General features: G+C 51.2%; 1 pseudogene; it reads left to right on the top strand.

Annotated features, from left to right (window-relative positions):
- The first annotated feature begins 16,146 nt into the window (after positions 1 to 16,146).
- LOC138095472 (myeloid-associated differentiation marker-like) lies at positions 16,147 to 17,621 on the top strand (annotated as a pseudogene).
- Positions 17,622 to 17,834: the final 213 nt, after the last annotated feature.

Raw genomic sequence — 17,834 nt, forward strand, 5'->3', positions numbered from 1 at the left:
GAAAGCTGAGCCCTGAAGAATTGATGCTTTTGAATTTTGTGTTGGAGAAGACTCTTGAAAGTCCCTTGGACTGCAAGATCAAACCAGTCAATTCTAAAGGAAATCAGTCCTGAGTATTCATTGAAAAGACTGATGCTCAAGTTGAAGCTCTAATACTTTGGCCACCTGATGCGAAGAACTGACTCATTGGAAAAGACCCTGATGCTGGGAAAGATTGAAGGCAGGAGGAGAAGGGGACGGCAGAGGATAAGGTGGTTGGATGGCATCACCGACATGATAGACATGAGTTTGAGCAAGCTCCAGGTGTTGGTGATGGACAAGGAAGCCTGGCATGCTGCAGTCCATGGAGGCATAAAGAGGCAGACATGACTGAGCAACTGAACTGAACTCATGGAACCACAGAAAGCATCTAGAAGCTTATGGCAGGAGAGCAGGTGAGGGGGTGGATGGATCTGGACCACATAGTCTAGAGATGAAGAAGGGTAGACGGATTCACAAGCAGCTTGTGAAGAGCACCTGGGAGGTGGTGCCACTGACTAAGATGGGAAAGATGAGAAAGGATCAGTGTGTGTTGGGGGCTGAGGGGTTTGAGAGGTGGGACTGGACATGTTGAGTGTGATGTGTCCTGAGACATCCAGAGGGAGAGATCAGGAGGCAGTAAGTGTAACTCTGAGTCCCAAAAGAGATCAACTCCAGAAACAGGAATTAGGGACTTGCCATCACACAGCCTATTCGCTTCCTTCAGTATCTTCTTAAATCTCGTATGCATGGAGCAGCCTGACCTCCACCCACGTAAAATAGCAGCCTCGCCCCTCCCCCACCATAGACACTCCAGTAACTCTTCTCACCTGTGTTCCCTTTATCGTGACATTAATCACCCACTGACTTGATGTTATATATTGATGTGCACGTCTCCTGTACTAGAAGCAAGCTCCCTGAGGGCAGAACTCTTGGTTCTGTTCTCTGCTCTCTGTCCAGTGTCTAGAATGGGGCCTGGCACACACACATGGTGAACAAGAATATTTACTGATGAGTGGAATCTTAAAGTCATTGCACTTGATGAGGAGGAAAAGGTGGTCTGGGTCCGAGTCCTGAGGAAATGGTTCCCTCCTGCTGCTTCTTCCCACATCTGTAGTTGCTGTTTAGTTGATAAGTCGTCTCGGACTCTTTGCAACCCAGTGGATTGTAGCCCGCCAGCCTCCTCTGTCCATGGGGTTTCCCAGGCAAGAACACTGGAGTGGGTTGCCATTTCTTTCCCCAGGGCATCTTCTAGACCCAGGGATCAAACCTGAGCCTCCTGCATTGGCAGGCAGGTTCTCTGCCACTGAGCCATGTGGGAACAGTCACTGTATTACAATCCTGGATCTTATAAACTATATATTATATGAATCATTTCAAGAGACCTAGTCATCATTATTTTTCATCACAGACTTAATCATACATCTGTTACTATAAGAAACAAGGCAGGAATCTTTAAAATAGGCAGAGCACAAGGAATGCAGCTGGAGACACGAATCAGGTCCTATGTGAGGGAGCAGTGCTGTCTTCTAAGGCGTCACAAGGCTTCCTCTAGAGAACGTCACCCTTGTGGAGAAATGGGTGTTTCTTCCCTTAATGAGGTCTGGTTAAGGCACAATGCAGACAAATAATACACACTAGAGGAGAGGGAAGAGGCTGAAACAGACAGACAGACAGTGTTATATTTAAATTTTTCTTGTCTTGTCTTAAAAGAGGAATTTTATTTCATTGTATCTTAAGATCTTCCTTCCAGGAGGACCACCACCTGGGAGCGCTTCCCCTCCATCCAACCCGCCCCTGGGTGAAGATCACACACTGCATGCCAGTACAGGAGTGAGAGGGCAGCCGAGGGGGCCTTCCCTCCCCTCCCCCACAGCTCTGCTTCTCCGGCTCCTCTGGCCCTGGTGACACCAGGATGCTGGACTCTGTAGCTTTGTGGTTGAGACCGGGAGACTTGTGGGGCCTTCACAGGCACCGGTCACTGTAAAGAGCTGCTGGTCTCAATGCAGGGGAGCAGTGGGCATGTACACATGGACACACACGTGTGCACTGAGCTTGCAGACAAGTGCACACCTTTCTAGAGAGGCAGCCAGGTGCTGTCCTGGCCTGCACATTCTGTGCAGCAGGCTCCAACATCCTGTGATGCTGGCATTGGGGTGAGGCCCAACATCTTGCATCATAGGCTGGGCCGCACCCCCAGGCTCTGCTTCAGTGTAATTGGGGTCAGTGGAAGGGGCTCCCAGAAACCTAGGTTTGGGTGAGGGTGGAAATTGACGAGGACTCTCCTGAGTGCTAGGCAAATTGGGGCAATTAGAATATGTGGACTTTGCTTTGGGTTTTTGTTTGTTTGTTTATTTTCTTTCATCTTTGAATTGAGATTGAAAAGGACATTATCAATGTGGAGAATGTTGAACCGTCTTCTCTATGATTGACAGCAGGGACTAATAGGAACCAGAAGCCCCAGAAAATTTTTTAAAATTATGTAGATTGATTAGATTACATTGTGTCTGAGTCCCAGAGAATCAAGAAGCAGCAACAGAAAGCAATGGCACACAGAAACACAAATACATGAGTGTGTCCTCTCACACTCAAGCAATGCAGTTCCTCAGACAGTGAGACCAGCAACCCCTATCCCATCCCCGAACACCTGCACAAGAAAATTTGAAAAGAAACTTCCTCTTTAAAAACAAAGTCACTCACATATATTAACTTTAAAAATGCCTTCCAATATACAATAGGTGCAGACAAATACTATTTTATTCCAGTCATACGTGGTACCTGGAAGAGTCAAATTCCTAGAGTCAGAAAGTGTATTGGTAGATGCCAGGAGCAGGAGGCGGATGGGAGTTAGTGCTTAAGGGGGAGAGTTTCCGTTTAAGAAGGTGAAAAATTTGGGAGAGAGATGATCGTGAGGGTGGCACAGTGAATGCACTTAGTGCCACTGGACTGTACAGTTAAACATGGTAAAAGTCACACGTTTTATGCTATGTGACTTTTACCACAATAGAAAAACACCTTACAAAAAGAAACCAATGTAAAAAATGTCTTTAATCAAAGAAACCCCAAAACAGGGTCACTCAGTAATTTTTGCTCTCCTGAACAGAAGACAGTAAAAATAAGTAAATAAATAAAACACTGAGGCTAACATCACTGTGAGGCTGGTAGTGGCCATGCCCTGTCCCTGCAGTGATCAAATGCTGTTTTATCACTGAGGCAACCAGGCCACATCACTGCCCCTTACAACCACTGCAGACAGATGTCTTCACGACCATATAGTTCTCTCAGCTCCTTTTTTTAAATTCCCCAGACAGTAGCTGGGATTGAAGGCATTCACCCCTGACTTCCTCTAAGATGCCGTCTATGCAGTGGGTGTTCAGTGAGCCTGCAAAAATCCTGGAGCCAATCTCACGTGGGGCTTAGCACCATGTGGGGCCCAGGGATCCAGGGTCTCTGCTTCAAGACTCTTGCCCACTGGAAATTATTGACCTCAAGAGAATTTTTTCAATGTAATGGGGATGTAGCCTATACATCCCTCTACACTGGAGAAACCGGGCCCAATGACTAGCTACCCACCCCCACCCGCAAAAGCATATACAACTATGGCACCACCAGGAGACAGACACACTTTGGCAATGAGGCCCCTCCAGAGGCCCGGGGTGTGAACAGCTGCACAGAGGGCTGTGTGCTGTGGAGTCAGCACCTCAGGAGGTGGGAGGGGGCGGTGGGCAGAGGAGGAAGGAGTCTCAGGTCCTGATGGATCAGAAGAAGGAAAATGGGGAGAGGTGGTCAGGACACAGGAGATGAGAAACCAAGGATGACCAGAAAAGGGGCAAAAAGCAGAAAATGTAGGAAAGACGAGAAAGAGACAAAACAGGATATGGGCAACCAAAGAAACCAGGAAGAGACAGAGCAGAAGGAGGGAAGGAAACAGAAAAGAGAGTGAGATGAAAGGGGAAGGATGTGAGGAGGGAGAGCGGGAGCCAGGAAGAGGGCATCAGAGGAATCCAAACTCTGTGAAGATACGGAATGGGACCAAACAGAGTCTGGAGCCCTGGAGATATCCTCAGTCCCTACAGAAAGCTGGCGGGCCCAGTACAGCAGCTCAGCCACGTAAACCAGCAGGCTGACGGCTGTCAGGACGGCCACAGCCAGGCGCTGGTCTCAGGAGCATATGCAGACTGTAGGGGAGGCCATCAGTGCCATCCTCGTCTCTGGACCAATGAGCACGCCCGTCAGACTCCTCAGTGAACTGACAGAGCAGCCAGAGGATGAGATGCTAATGTAGAAAAGGACAGAGCAGGGTCACCACAGCCTGGAAGGTGGGGAGGGGGTGAGTAGATGTCCTCCCATCATCCAGCTTCAACAGCGTGGCCACGGCTGCTGGGATGAAGCCGATGGAGTAACGGCCACTCCAGGGCCGGCTGGTGTAGGTACAGGGAGGTGTTGCTGAGGAAGGCGAAGATGATACAGGCCACGAAGGTCTCCAGCACCTTCCGCAGGCCTGGCACAGTGTGAACGTAGCTGCAAATCTCCATGAACACATAGGGGACCCACGTCCAGGCCACATCTGTGATATACAGCAGGGATGCGAGGCAGGAAAAGCAGCAACAGCGACAGCCGGTCCTGATAAGGGACACAAGGCAGGAACTGGGCACAGGCGATGGAGTAGACGGTGCAGGCTGAGAGGCAGAGGAGGGTGGCGTAGCAGGTGTAGGTGTCGGGGAGGTGGTACCAGAGACAGCAAGCCGGGACCGGAGCTTACATAACTCAACCATGGAGATGATGAGAGGCAGGGCCAGACAAAAGCACCAGGTGGCCACAGGCCAGTTACCCATGGCCCCCGCTTCCCAGTGCCCATGCTGGTCCCCAGCGAGAAGGCCACACTGGTGGAGAACAGGTGCAGCAGGCGGAGGAAGTGGAACGTGGGTTCCAAGGTCTGGGGATGTCAGCCTGGTGGAATGGTGTTATGCCGGTCAGGCAGCTCGCGGACACTGGTAAGGTAGTGATCTTCACTGGGACCACCCAGAGAATGATCCAGCTGCAGAGGTGGATTGAGTTAGATGCTGAGAAGAGGCTCAGGGCCCTGTGAGGACTGAGGCTCAGGATCCACGGAGTGTGAACCAGTGACTCAGACACCTGGGAACAGCACAGCTGCTCTGCAGTTACTCTCCCCACCCACCAGCCTTGGCCTTCTCAGGAGATTTCTCTTATCTCACAGATGGGTTGGGTCTGGCCACAAAGCCATGAACATTTTTTCACGCTTTGTGCCGTTATCTACAGAGACAAGGGTACTCTGGTCGTTTCCTACAACCACAAATCTTCATTATACTCAAAATTGAAAAAGATTTTTTAAAAAGCTGTTTGGTAACAAAGTTTCACCTGAACAGACATAAGACAATTTATGGTCTTTGTTTATTTTACTTAGTGTGAATGTTCAAAAGCGCAGTTATAGGAACACTAATGCCTTTGCTTAAAAGGTACATTAGACACCAGTAGGGTGTTAGGTCCAATAGAGAAGATGCATCAAGTTACATGACTGATGCTAAAAAATTCTGATTCTGTAGCAATCTGACCCCAAGGGTTTCAGAAAAGGGATTGTGGATTGTCCTGCTAACCCCATTTTACAGATGGGAAAACCAAGGCCCAGGAGTCAAGTGTCTTCCCTAGTTTGAAAGGGTAGGAGTGAAAATCCCGGATAAAAATAAAAAGCCATGAGTTGAGCACTATATTCTACAGCCCGGCAGGTCAACCAGGCCCACGGGTGGGAGCCCAGAACCAAAGCTCGGGGCCCTGGGACCCAGGACCCACCTTCAGGGCCACAGCCTCCTTCTACAGCACCTGAAGACACAGTGTTCTGGCCTGTCCTCCCTGCGGTGTCACTAGAAGGAGCTGCCATCTGAGGGGACACAGCCTCACCTGGACGAGGGCAGCTCCAGGGTGAACAGAGAGGAGCCATGGGGTGAGAGCAAGGCCATGGGGACAGGGTGACACGGAAAGTAGGGACTGTTGTGAGTCCCCTCCCTCAATTTGCCTCAGCATGTGACTCTTTCCATTTGGGAAGGGAGACCCCAACCCTGCATGACTCCAAGGTATACTGTCATGGGGGAACCCCAGAATAAATTAACATCATGTCTGTCTCTTAAGCTCCAAAGCGGCCATCCAGGTGGGAGTCTGGAAAGATCTAGGAGTCCTACCTGAGTGAGGATTTACCTGGCCTGGGAAACTGGAGAGCAGCTTCCAAGCCAGGGACGAAGGGATTGGAAATGAACAGGATGCTGTGTCTGATGCTGATGTGGAATCTTTCAGGGCATCCCAGGGAGGGCGTGGAGGGATGAATGACCCCTCATCAGGTCTCCACAAAATTATCACTCAAACCTGTCCATCAGCCTATGTTAGGTGATGGCTTGAAAAAAATCCTAATGAACATTTCCACTATTTTTGTGGATCATCTCCATGTAGAAGGTTGGCAGGTGACCGGTTTAGCAGGTCTGAGGTGGAAAACAGAGTATAAGAACAATAATAGCCTATTGGCTGTCCTCAAACCTCCTGCAGGGCATCGTCTTAGTGAGAATCCATCCCCTCCCTGCCTCTCCCTGATAGGAGACACACTGCAGGCAAACTCAGTGCCTTTGGGGTCTTCAAGGGAGAGACTACTTCAGATCCCCTTTCTTCCTCCTGCTGGGGGACACTCAGGCTCTGCCCTGCCCCCAACTAGAACTCCTCCTCCTTCCAGGGACAGGTGGGAAGGGGGAGTGCGGGGAAAGACCCCGGGGCAGCCCCAGCCTCTTGTACCATTAATTTAGGGCCCTTGTTGGAAGAATCCGCAGTAAAAGAAACAAGGAGGCCGGCACATGGAATTTCCTCCCATTTACCAGATCATGGTCAAGTCAGTTCTAACTGCAAAATAGCAGAGGAATTGAGAGACATATTCAGGGGCCACCATTCTTCAGAATTGAAAACATACATGGGCAGCCTGGCTTATAACTTAAAAAACAGTTTTTTCTTGGTTACAGGGTCATAGTCTAATTTTGCCAACCTGCCAAGATGCCTCCCTGTGAAGTTCTGGAAGGCACTTCACTTGCTCCCCCAGAACGGAATTCAAACAAAGCAATTCTGCCTCAGGGAAAGACTCGTACAGAATCCCAAGCAAGCCACATCCCACTCCTGCAGTGTCCAAGTTGACCCCAAAGTCCCAAAGGGCAAAGATTATTCCCAAATGGGTGAGAATTGGGGGATCCCCGTGTGCACAGCCCTCTACTCACTCGGTCAAGAGCGCGGCTGCTCCTTCAGAGGCCAGTTTCCGTATCTGGTCTCTTGACAGAAAGCGAAAGCGGGCTGCGAGCGAGGAGTGGGGAGGGACAGGCAAGTTCCTGAAACCAGCAAGTTCTGCTTCTGCTTGAAGATACCTATAGATCCTCCCCAGCCTTCTCAGCCTCACCCACCTCCTCACCCCAGAAGGAGGTGGAGGGGCTGAGCCTAGGGGACCTGACTCCTGCCTGGATGCACAGCCTTGTCCCCCAGCTAGTCTCGACTGTGCGTTGCTTAAGAAGCCAATACATTGACATGAATCCACCCCATGTCAATGTATGGCAAAACCAATAAAATATTGTAAAGTAATTAGCCTCCAATTAAAATAAATAAATTTACATGAAAAAGAAAAAGAAGCCAATACAGAGAGACAAGTGTTGGGTAGAAGAAAAGTAGCTTTATCTTAAGGAAGCCAGCCACCAGGAGAGGAGGTTTTTCACTACTCAGAAGAATCAACTCCGAACACGGCAAGACTCAGCCAGGGGAACTTACACGGAGCGGAGCAAGAAATGGCCGCAGGCTGCACACTGCGGGTGTGATCACTTCTGTTTTTTGAAGACTTGACAGTAAGCAGGAACCAGAAACCATCTTGCTGGAGTGAGGCCATGAGTGCGGTCTTTACATTGTTACGATTGGTGGTCGTATCTTTCTGGAAAAACAAAGACGGAAGGAGAACTCAACAGGCAGAGTGAAACTGAACCAGTCCGTCAAAACCCGGAGCTGTTTTTTAATTATTCACAAGCCTTTGGTTTTAAAACCAGCAAGGTTACACCACCAGTGCGGGTGACCTGCCTGACCGTCACCATCGCCATGGGAACGTCCTCAGGCCTGGGCTCCGGGGCCCTGGGCTTCCTCCTGCACCTGGGGCAGCTGCTCTCCGCCTGCCTGCCCTCCTTGCTGCATGGACACTGGAGTGAGTGCGCAGGTAACTGGTCTGTGTTCCTGCGGTGCTTCTGCTCCGGTGGGACCCTCACCGTCTTCATGGTGGAGCTGTGTGGGCTCCAATCCCACTTCCCCTTGTCCTGCTACGACCTTCTCTACCACTGTGCCTTCTGTTTCACCCTGTTCTGGCTCTTTGCCTCCATCATTTTCACCACCAACTATGTTCGGTTCTTGCCTCAGAGCCACACCCGGAACCAGGCCATCGCCGCCACTGCCTTCTCCTGCATCAGGCCTGGACCTGCGCCCTGGCTGGTGACACTCCCTGCATTGTGCCTGCTGGTCCGGGCGTGCTTGGGAGCCTGTTGGTATTCCTGCTGTATGTCATTTTGGCTTTAATTTTCAGCACCATTATCAACTGCCACAGATATTTCCAGTACACGTCTGCCACGGAGAGACAAACAATCTTGTGCTCCGTCTCCTTCTCCCTGGGGATGATGTCCACCCTGTTGCTCGAAGATGACAGTGAAACACGGACACCTGTGTACTGTCCTTTACTGTAAAAGCAGACCGTGTCTCCATCCTCCTCTATACCAGCGCTCCGATCTCTGGTCGCTCTGCCCCTTTCATGAGAAGTTGGGTGGGCTGCCTCTGTGGTCCAGTGATGTGAGCTGCCGTGATGAAAAAGAGGGGAAAAAAACCCCACCTGCTTCCTGTGTGTCTGGGAAGAGTGTTGGACAGCCACTAGCCTGCTGATTTACTTGGCTGACCTGCTCTACGTGGCCTCGGAGGCTTTGTAGGGACCAAGGATGGGTCCCGGGGCTCCCAATTTCTCTTCTCATCTGCAGGTTCTTCACTGAGCTCTAATGTTCGCTTCCTGGTTCCCTCTCTCCCCTCTCACACCCTTCCCCATTCATCTCCATCACCTTTCATTCCCTTCCCTTCTTCTGCTCTGTCTCTCTGTTTACTTTGTTAGCTGCCTTCTCTTTCCTCTCTCATCTTTCCTATATTTTCTGCTTTTCCCCCCTGTTCTGGTCATCCTTTTTTTTTTTCCCTCCCCGCCTCATCACCTAAAGGAAAAAAACCCTAGATATTCATTGGAAGGACTGATGCTGAAGTGCCAGTACTTTGTCCACTTGATGTGAAGAGCTGACTTGTTGGAAAAGACTCTGATGATGGGAAAGATAGAGAGCAAGAAGAGAAGGGCATGGCAGAGGAAGAGATGGTTGGATGCCATCATCGACTCAATGGACATGAGTTTGAGCAAACCTCAGGAGACAGTGAAGGACCGGGAAGCCTGGTGTGCCGCATGGGGTCAGAGTCAGACATCACTTAGTGACGGAACAATCGCAACAGCATGTGTCCTGACCACCTCTCCCCATCTTCCTCCTCCTGATCCTCCTCGCTTCTCTGCCCACCACCCCCTCCCACCTCCTAAGGTGCTGACTCCACAGCACACAGCCCTCTGTGTGATTCGGCCCCCCATCTCCCATGGGAGGGGAGTGTACAGGGCACCTGCCCTTTAACATCAACTAAAATCTCTGGAGGTCTATAATTTTCAGTGGCAGGAGTCTTGAAGCAGAGACCCTGGTCCTGGGACCCACATGGTGCTCCAGGTCAGGCGCTCCAGCCCCATCTGAGATTGGCTCCAGAATTTTTGCAGACTCACTAAACACCTGCTGCCTAGAGGTCATCTTAGAGGAAGCCAGGGGTAGATACTGTCCATCCCAGCTACTCTCTGGGGAACCAAAAAAAGAGCTGGTGAAGAAGCACAGGGACACTTGTCTACAGGGCTGTTGAGGGGCAGCAATGCGGCCCTCCTGCCTCCGTGATAAAACAGCTCATTCTGCCTCTGGGAGAAGAGCATGGCCCTGCTAACCTTAAGGTGATGTTAGTCTGGGACATTTTCTTTTCCTTTTTATTGTCTCAAGGGCAAAAATTATGGGGAGACTATATTTTGCATGGAAAGTTTCTTTCCAAATGTTTGTCTGGGGGGTGGTGTTGGGTGGATGAATATTGCTGCTGCTACTGTTGAAGAACCTGCATTCCTTGAGTGTGTGCTGTACACACGTGTGTTTCTATGTGCCAGCTGCTTTCTGTTGTTGCTTTCTGCTTCTCTGGGACCCACCTGTCATATGATCTAAATAAATGTAAATATACATTTTTTTTTAATTCTCTGGAATTTCTGGATACCATCAAACCTTGCTGTTCATAGAGAGAAGCCTGTCCTTTCTCCCAAATCTATAATGTTCTTTTTTAAACCTCAACACAAATATAAAAGAAAAAAGCACAGATCAACATACCCTAATTGCCCCAAATTTTCTTAGAACTCAGAAAAACTGAGCAGATTTTTATTCTCACCCAAACCCCCATCTCTGGGAGCCCTTCCCAATGTCTCCCTACTCCCACCTTTCCTGAGAACCTAGGGGCACAGTTCAGCCCAAGACAACTAGCAGCTGTGCCCCCAACACTAGCCTTTCTGTCTGCTTACCTCTTGAAGGACCAGACCCCGAGTAAGTGTACATAGGGTGCATGCCTGCGTGCACGCCCAGTGTGTGTGTTTGCCTGTGTGTGTGCTGTATGTCTGTGCTCACACACGCATTGAGACCAGGAACCTTTACAATAACTGATGGCCAGGAAGACACCACAATCCTTGTTGGTCTCCTGCTCTCAGCCATCAGCCTCAGAGCCCAGCCTCCTGGTGTCACCAGGCCCAGAGGGGCCCCAGGCCAGCAGAGCTGTGGTGGAGGGGAGGGCAAGGCCCCCCGCTGCTGCCCCTCGCTCCTTACTGGGATAAAGAATGAGTTCTTCACCCGGGCGCGGGTGGGGTGGATGGGGAGAGCTCCCAGGAGGTGAATCTTAGGGAACAATGTAATAAAACTCATATTTTAAGGCAAGACAACAAGCATATCAACATAAAAATTTTCTCTGCCCATCTGGGCCTCCTCCCTTCCCTCTAGTGCACATCTGCAGTGTGTGTTAACCAGCCCTCCTAAGAGCGGAGATGCCTGAACCATCAGGACCAGTTCGGTTCTTCTACACCAGCCATGTAACTTTTATAACACCACCTGCTTATGACCTTATTAATGTCAGTAGCTATTACTATATTGCTTGTATTCTGCCATTTTACAAGAGTATTGTTTCTTGCATTAACAAATGTAACACTGAGCCTAGACAAAAATGATGATGACCAGGTGACTTGAAACACTTAACCTCATATACAGTTCCATCAGATTGTATTGCAGCAGTGTGACTCTAGATGTGAGAAGAAACAAGAAGAGGGAGATATTTTTTGGAGCTGACAAGACTAGCAGGACACGTGATCCTGAGGATTTTGGCTACTGTCACCAAGACCAGATGAGTATTTGCACACTGAGTGGTGTGTCAGTTATCCTTGTCCAGCCCGGGAATGAGCACTCCTAAAGCCCGGGGACAGCATGGGCAAAATTCCCCCCAAATCTTGGTTGTAATTAAGGTGGAAATGGAGGGGACTGTGTGATAAAAAACGTTGCCCGCCACACAGTTCTACCAGCACCAAGTCACTAGCCACTGCAGTCCCTGACCTACAGCCCACCCTGAACGGAAGTCATGGAAAAGGTCAGGACCAGGTGGTTTGTGCTCTGGGAAAACTGGCAGAACCGACCCTCGGATACTTGGACAATTTAAGGACACTTTCAATGAACCCAGTTCCTTGCATCTTCCCATACTTAGAAAGCACCAGGAACGTTAACCAAGATATCTCTTCCTCATGGGTGAAGTAACCTTCAACCAAGCTGTGTACTGGTGGCATGTCCCCCAAGTCATACACTGTCTTCCCCACTTCCTTAGTATGGTTTTCAGAGCTTCCTGAGAGACTGTCTCCCCAGTTAGAATCCTCAAGTTGGCTCCAATAGAATTTCCATTTCTTTTTTAGGTTGACTACTGACTCATTTTTCATCCACAAATGCATGTATGCATTGACCTTACCAAGTCTGGGTGCAGGAATCTCTAAGGCTTAGAGTGGCATTGACTGAACATGGTTCTACCATGTGCCAGACTGACCTCTGGTCTCAGTTCAGGGTTGAGGGGTGTGTAGATACGTCAGGGGAAGGGTCCTGAGATGGCCCAGAGGAACTGGGAGAAGTTCTCAGTGGCTGGAGGGAGGGAGGGGAGGAGGCAGGAGAGGTAGAAAGGGGTCTGAGCTCGCAGGGCTTCGGCTTGATCTTTTGGAATTTGTGTTTCATACTGAGGGAGCAAACAGAAGCTTTCAAGACACCTTCATTTGAAGTTACTCCACTGGGTTTTCATTTGCATTGCAATTACTCCAAAGCAGACGCTGAAGAAAAGAATGAAAATAGAAGCTTATGGCAGGGCTCTGGGTGACGGGATGGATGCATCTGGACCGGGTGGTTCTAGATAGGAAGAGTGGGTGGGTTCAGTAGTATTCTGTGAAGAGCATCTGTGAAGGTGGTGCCATCGACTGATATGGGAAAGATGAGGAAGGATCAGTGTGTCGGGGGGCGGGGTGTTCCAGGGGTGGGATTGGACTTGGTGGATGTGAGGTGTCCTGAGACATCCAGAAGGAGAGATCAGAAAGCAGTTAGGCACAGTTCTGGGTCTTAATAGACATCAGCTCCAGAGGCAGGAATTGGGGAGTTGTCATCACATGGCGTGTTCACTTCACTCAGTATCTTCTCAAGTGTCAAATCGATAAAGCATCCTGACCTCTACCTACCTATTAATAAAATAGCAGTTTTGCCCACCCCCCTTCAACTCCAATAAGTCTCTCTTCACCTGTTTTCCTTTTATCAGGGAGATAAAGACCTGATACATATTAGTTTGCACACTCTCCATCTCCTGTACTACAGTGTAAGCTCCATGAAGGCAGAATTACTAGTTCTTTTCCCTACTCTCTGTGCAGTGCCTAGAACAGTGCTCGGCACACACCCTGTACACAACATCATTTGTTGACTGAGTGAAATCTTAAAGCTATCGGCCTGGACGAGGACGAGAAGGTGCACAGAGAAGAGATGGTCTAAGTGGACCTGAGACACTCAGACAATGGGAGATGAGGAGGAGGGGGAGGGACAGACAGAAGGAGAGAGGCTGAGCCTCAGGAGGACCATCACTCCAGACAAGGTTTCCTGACGCAGGTGAACTGCGGGGAGAGATCCATTTCTTAATAAATTTCATCCCTCTAGAAGCACACGAACCGGGCCTCAGGTGCAGGTGAGAGATGAGCATGTGTATCTGGAGGGGCCTCAAGGAGACACAGACGCAGGAGCCCAGGCCGCCTCCCTGAGCTCTGGCTGGTTCCCCCTTTCTTAGCCTCCCTTCCCAGAGCTCTCAGTGGGAGGTGCACAGAGGGAGGGGCGGGGCACGGGGAGCACCCGGGATGGAGCCCAAGATGTCAAGGGAGCAGAAGGGAGAGGTGAGGTCACAGCTGTCCCTGGAGCATCTAGTGTCAGTAATCATGGCCCCTCCCCTCATCAAGACCAGTCAATATTTGCTCCCAAATATTTCATAAATCGGCCCCTGCCCTCCACCGCTGAAGTGTCTTTCCTCAAGGCCCACCATCCCATACGTGGACTGTACAACCAGCCTCCAAACTGGCCGCCCAGCTTCTTGGTGGACTTGATTCAGTTTTTCTCCTACAACCAGAGTTTTAATGCCAGAGTGGGCCTCTGATGGATCAGCCCATCCTTACAGAATGTCAGTGAGGCCTCATCACTTACAGCTAAAACTCAACCTATGTCTCTGGAGTTCAGTCTGTCCACAGTGGGCCCTGTCCGCTGCTCCTGAGGCTCCACTGGTGTCTTTATAGGAGAAAGGACAGAGAATTTACACACACAGGGTTGAGAGAAGAGGAGCACGTGGAGGTGGAGGCAGAGATGCCCCCAAAGCAAAGGGGCCTCCAGAAGCTAAAGGAGCCAAGGATGGACCCTCCCCTGGAAGATGAGAGACAGTAAAGCTCTGCTGACCTTGATTTCAAATTTCTGACCTCCAGAACTGTGAGAAAATACAATTTTGTTGTGCTGAGCCTCCAAACTTGTGCTAACTTACTGCAGTTGCCCTAGGAAACCAAAGTGAGTTTCCAGAAGAGGAGCCCCTGGAAAGGACCAGCTGCACCTGTCAGGGGCTGGTGGAAAAGCAAGATGCTGTGTGTTGACAGGGCTCCACTGGCAACTGGGGCTCAAGGAGCTTTGTGAGGCCAGGGAGGGTCTCAGGTTTGCTCTATGTTTCTTTTTCCAGCCTCAGCTTGTCCCAGGGTTTATTATCAGCAAAGGTGATATAATAATCCCCTGATGGCAGGAAGCTGGACGGGGCTTAGGGTGCTGGCCCTTCAGCCCTGGGGGCCTCTCAGCAAACAGTCCCTTGGAAACAGGGCAGCTGTCCCTGAGGAGGGGGCGGGCTGGGAGGGGCCTCACTCCCCCCACACTGGACCCTGGAGGAGCCCCTGTGTGAGCAGGACTGCAGCCCTGGCTGGCGGGACTGTCTTGGGCAGGTGACCTGGGCAATTCCGTGGTCTCCAGGGTCCCTGCCACTCTGGCCACGTGTCCCTGTCACAGCCCTGAAGCCCTGTTTCAAATTGGCTCCATGCCTATATCCCTTCTGGGTCAGAAGACACCTCCTGGGCTGCCCCGGGGCCACTGGGACCCTGGAATCGCCCCCCTGGGTCTGCACATCTCCACTCTATCCCCGCCCCTCACCCCAGCCCCAGTCCCAGATGCATCCTCAACATGTCCCTTCTTGGGGTCCAGCAGGTGCCTCCCCTTTCAGCTCCTTCCCTTAAAGGGGGCCGATCATCCATCCATCCCCACCCCCTCCCTGGGATGCCCTGAAAGTCTCCCCATCAGCATCAGACACAGCATCCTTGTTCATTTCTCATCCTTTCTTCCCAGCTTGGAAGCTGCTAAGCAGTCTCCCAGGCCAAGAAAATCCTCACTCAGATAATACTACTCCTAGATTCTTCCAGACTCGCACCTGGATGGCAGCTTTGGAGCTAGAGACAGACGTTATGCTGACTTATTCTGTGGCTCCCCCATGACGCTCCACCTTGGAGTCATGCTGGGTTGGGGTCCCCTGTCCCGATGGGAAACAGTCACATGTGAAGGCAAAACTGGGGGAAGGGCTCCAGAGCAGTCCCTACTTCCCATGTCGTCTCGTCCCCACAGCCCTGCTCTTACCCCATGGCTCCTCCCCATTCACCCCTGGAGCTGCCCTCCTCCGGGTGGGGCTGTGTCCCTCAGATGGCAGCTCCTTCCAGTTACAGCTGCAGGGAGGAGAGGCCAGGACACGTGTGTCTTCAGGTTGCCGTGGAAGGAAACTGTGGCCCTGAAGGGGTGTCCTGGGTCCCAGAGCCCGGAGCTTTGGTCCTAGGCTCCCACCCATGGACCACGGAAGCGTCACCAGGGCCACGGGTTGTAAAGCCAAGGGTTCACACCCATGACTTTGGTAATTTCATATGGAGTTTCCACTTGCCAGTCATGCCACCTTAGGGAAGGCACTTGATTTCCCAGCCTTAGTTTTCTCATCAGTAAAATGGGATTAGCAGTACATTCCACAAATGTTTTTCTGAAACCGTTGGGGTCAGATATGCTCCAGAATTCAGAATTTTTCACCTTCAGACAGGTGACCCGGGGCATCTACTATACATGACACCACAGCCCACTGGGGTCTGAAAGCAGCTTGTTATCAAACACAGTAGGCTTTAGTTGCCTAAACAACGAAATACGCAACTACACTTTTCAATATTCACGGTAGGGGAATTAAATAAATTGTTTCATGTCTGTTCATGTCAAGTGTTGTAACCAAAGAAACTTTTAAAAATTCCGTTTCTGTTTTCAGAGCCTGGAAGGGTTGTGGTTGCAGATAGTGGCCATCCTACCCTGTGTGTCCATAAATAATAGCACACAGCACAAAGAGATAAAACAGTGTTCACAGTTTGAGGCCAGACCGAACATGGCTGTAAGGTTTGGGATAAGACAAGTCTCCTGACAGGGTCAAGGGTGATGGGTGGGGAGAACCGTTCTGGAGCGGCTGTGCTGTTACCCAAGTGTCAGAGCCAGTGGTTCCAACTCCACAGATCCCAAGCCTCAGTCATTCCAGGCTGCACAGCCTTTTCCAGCCATCTGACTCATTCTGCCTCCAGAGCTGGCTCTTTCTCTGGTGGGTCCTCGGTGAAGACCGCTGCCGTACTGGTGCCTGTGACCTGCCTGACCATCACAGCACCGTGTCCACCCGGTGGACATCCCAGAAGAGGGGGCCTTGTGTGTCACGTGCTGCTGCCTTCGCCTGCCACAGCTCTTCTCCACCTGCGGAGCTTCCTCCCTGGTGACTGACACGGGCGTTGGAAAGGGGGCCATAGGTAACTGGTCCCTGTGCATCTGGGGCTTCTGTTTCGCTGTGACCCTAGTCACCTCCATCGCTGAGGTATGTAAGGTCCAGTCCCGCGTTCCTTTCTCTTGGAACAACTTTGCCGTCACCTATGCCTGCTACTCGGCCCTCGTCTGCCTCTCGATTTCCATCATGTACTCCGTCACTTGCATCCAGTCCTTGCCTTGTGGTCCTCACTGGGACCGGGCCGTCGCCGCCACTGCCTTCTCTTGCCTCACATCTGTGCTGCATGCCATGGAAGTGGCCTGTACGTGGAGTGGCTACAAGATCACAAATACCACCTGCCATGTGCTCACCGTGCCAGGCCTGCTGAAGGTGCTGGAGACCTTCGTGGCCGGTGTCATCTTCACCTTTCTTGGCAACACCTCCCTGTGCGTGGCCATGCACTCCATCTGCTTTATCCTGGCAGCTGTGGCCGCCCTGTTGAACATGGGTGAATGGGAACACAAGCCGCCTGTTGAGGCTGTGATCGCAATGCTCTCCGTCCTCCTCTATGTCAGCGCTCTGGTCCTCTGGCCGCTCTACCAGTTCAGCGAGGAGCTCGGCGGGCAGCCCCAGAGGCCCAGGGATGGGGACTGCAGGGACGAACTCACCTATGACATGTGCGCTTGAGACCAGCGCCTGGCTGTGGCTGTCCTGACAGCCATCAACCTGCTGGTTTACGTGGCCGACCTGGGGTACTGGGCCCGCCAGGTTCTGTAGGGACTGAGGACCAGCCTGGGGACTCCAGATCCCCTGCTTATAGGAGGTATCCTCACGGAGCTCTGACCTCCTCTGATGCCCTCTTCCTGGCTCCCCCTCCCTCCTCACATCCTTCCCTATGCATCTCCCTCTCTTTTCTGTTCCCCTCCCTCCTGCTGCTCTGTCTCCTTCCTATTTTGTATGGTGGCCACACTGTTTCGCCTCTTTTTCTTGCTGCTCTCATCTATTCTACATTTTGTGGGGTTTTTTTTAACTCTTTTCTAGGTGTCTTTTTCTTTATTCTCCTGTGTCCTGACCACCTCTGCCCATTTTCCTTCTTCTGATCCATCAGGACCTGAGACTTCTTCCTTCTCTCCCCACCGCCCCCTCCTACCTCCTAAGGTGCTGACTCCATAGCACACAGCCCTCTGTGCAGCTGTTCACATCCTGGGCCTCTGGAGGGGCCTCGTTGCCAAAGCTTATCTGTCCCCTGGGGGGTGGGGGCTTAGTTGGGGTGTGTGTGTGTGGGCTTGGGAATGGAGTGGGTAAGGAGAGGTTGTGTCCCCTTTCTC

Source organism: Capricornis sumatraensis, chromosome 19 (genome assembly GCF_032405125.1).
Source record: "Capricornis sumatraensis isolate serow.1 chromosome 19, serow.2, whole genome shotgun sequence".
Lineage (NCBI taxonomy): Eukaryota > Metazoa > Chordata > Mammalia > Artiodactyla > Bovidae > Capricornis > Capricornis sumatraensis.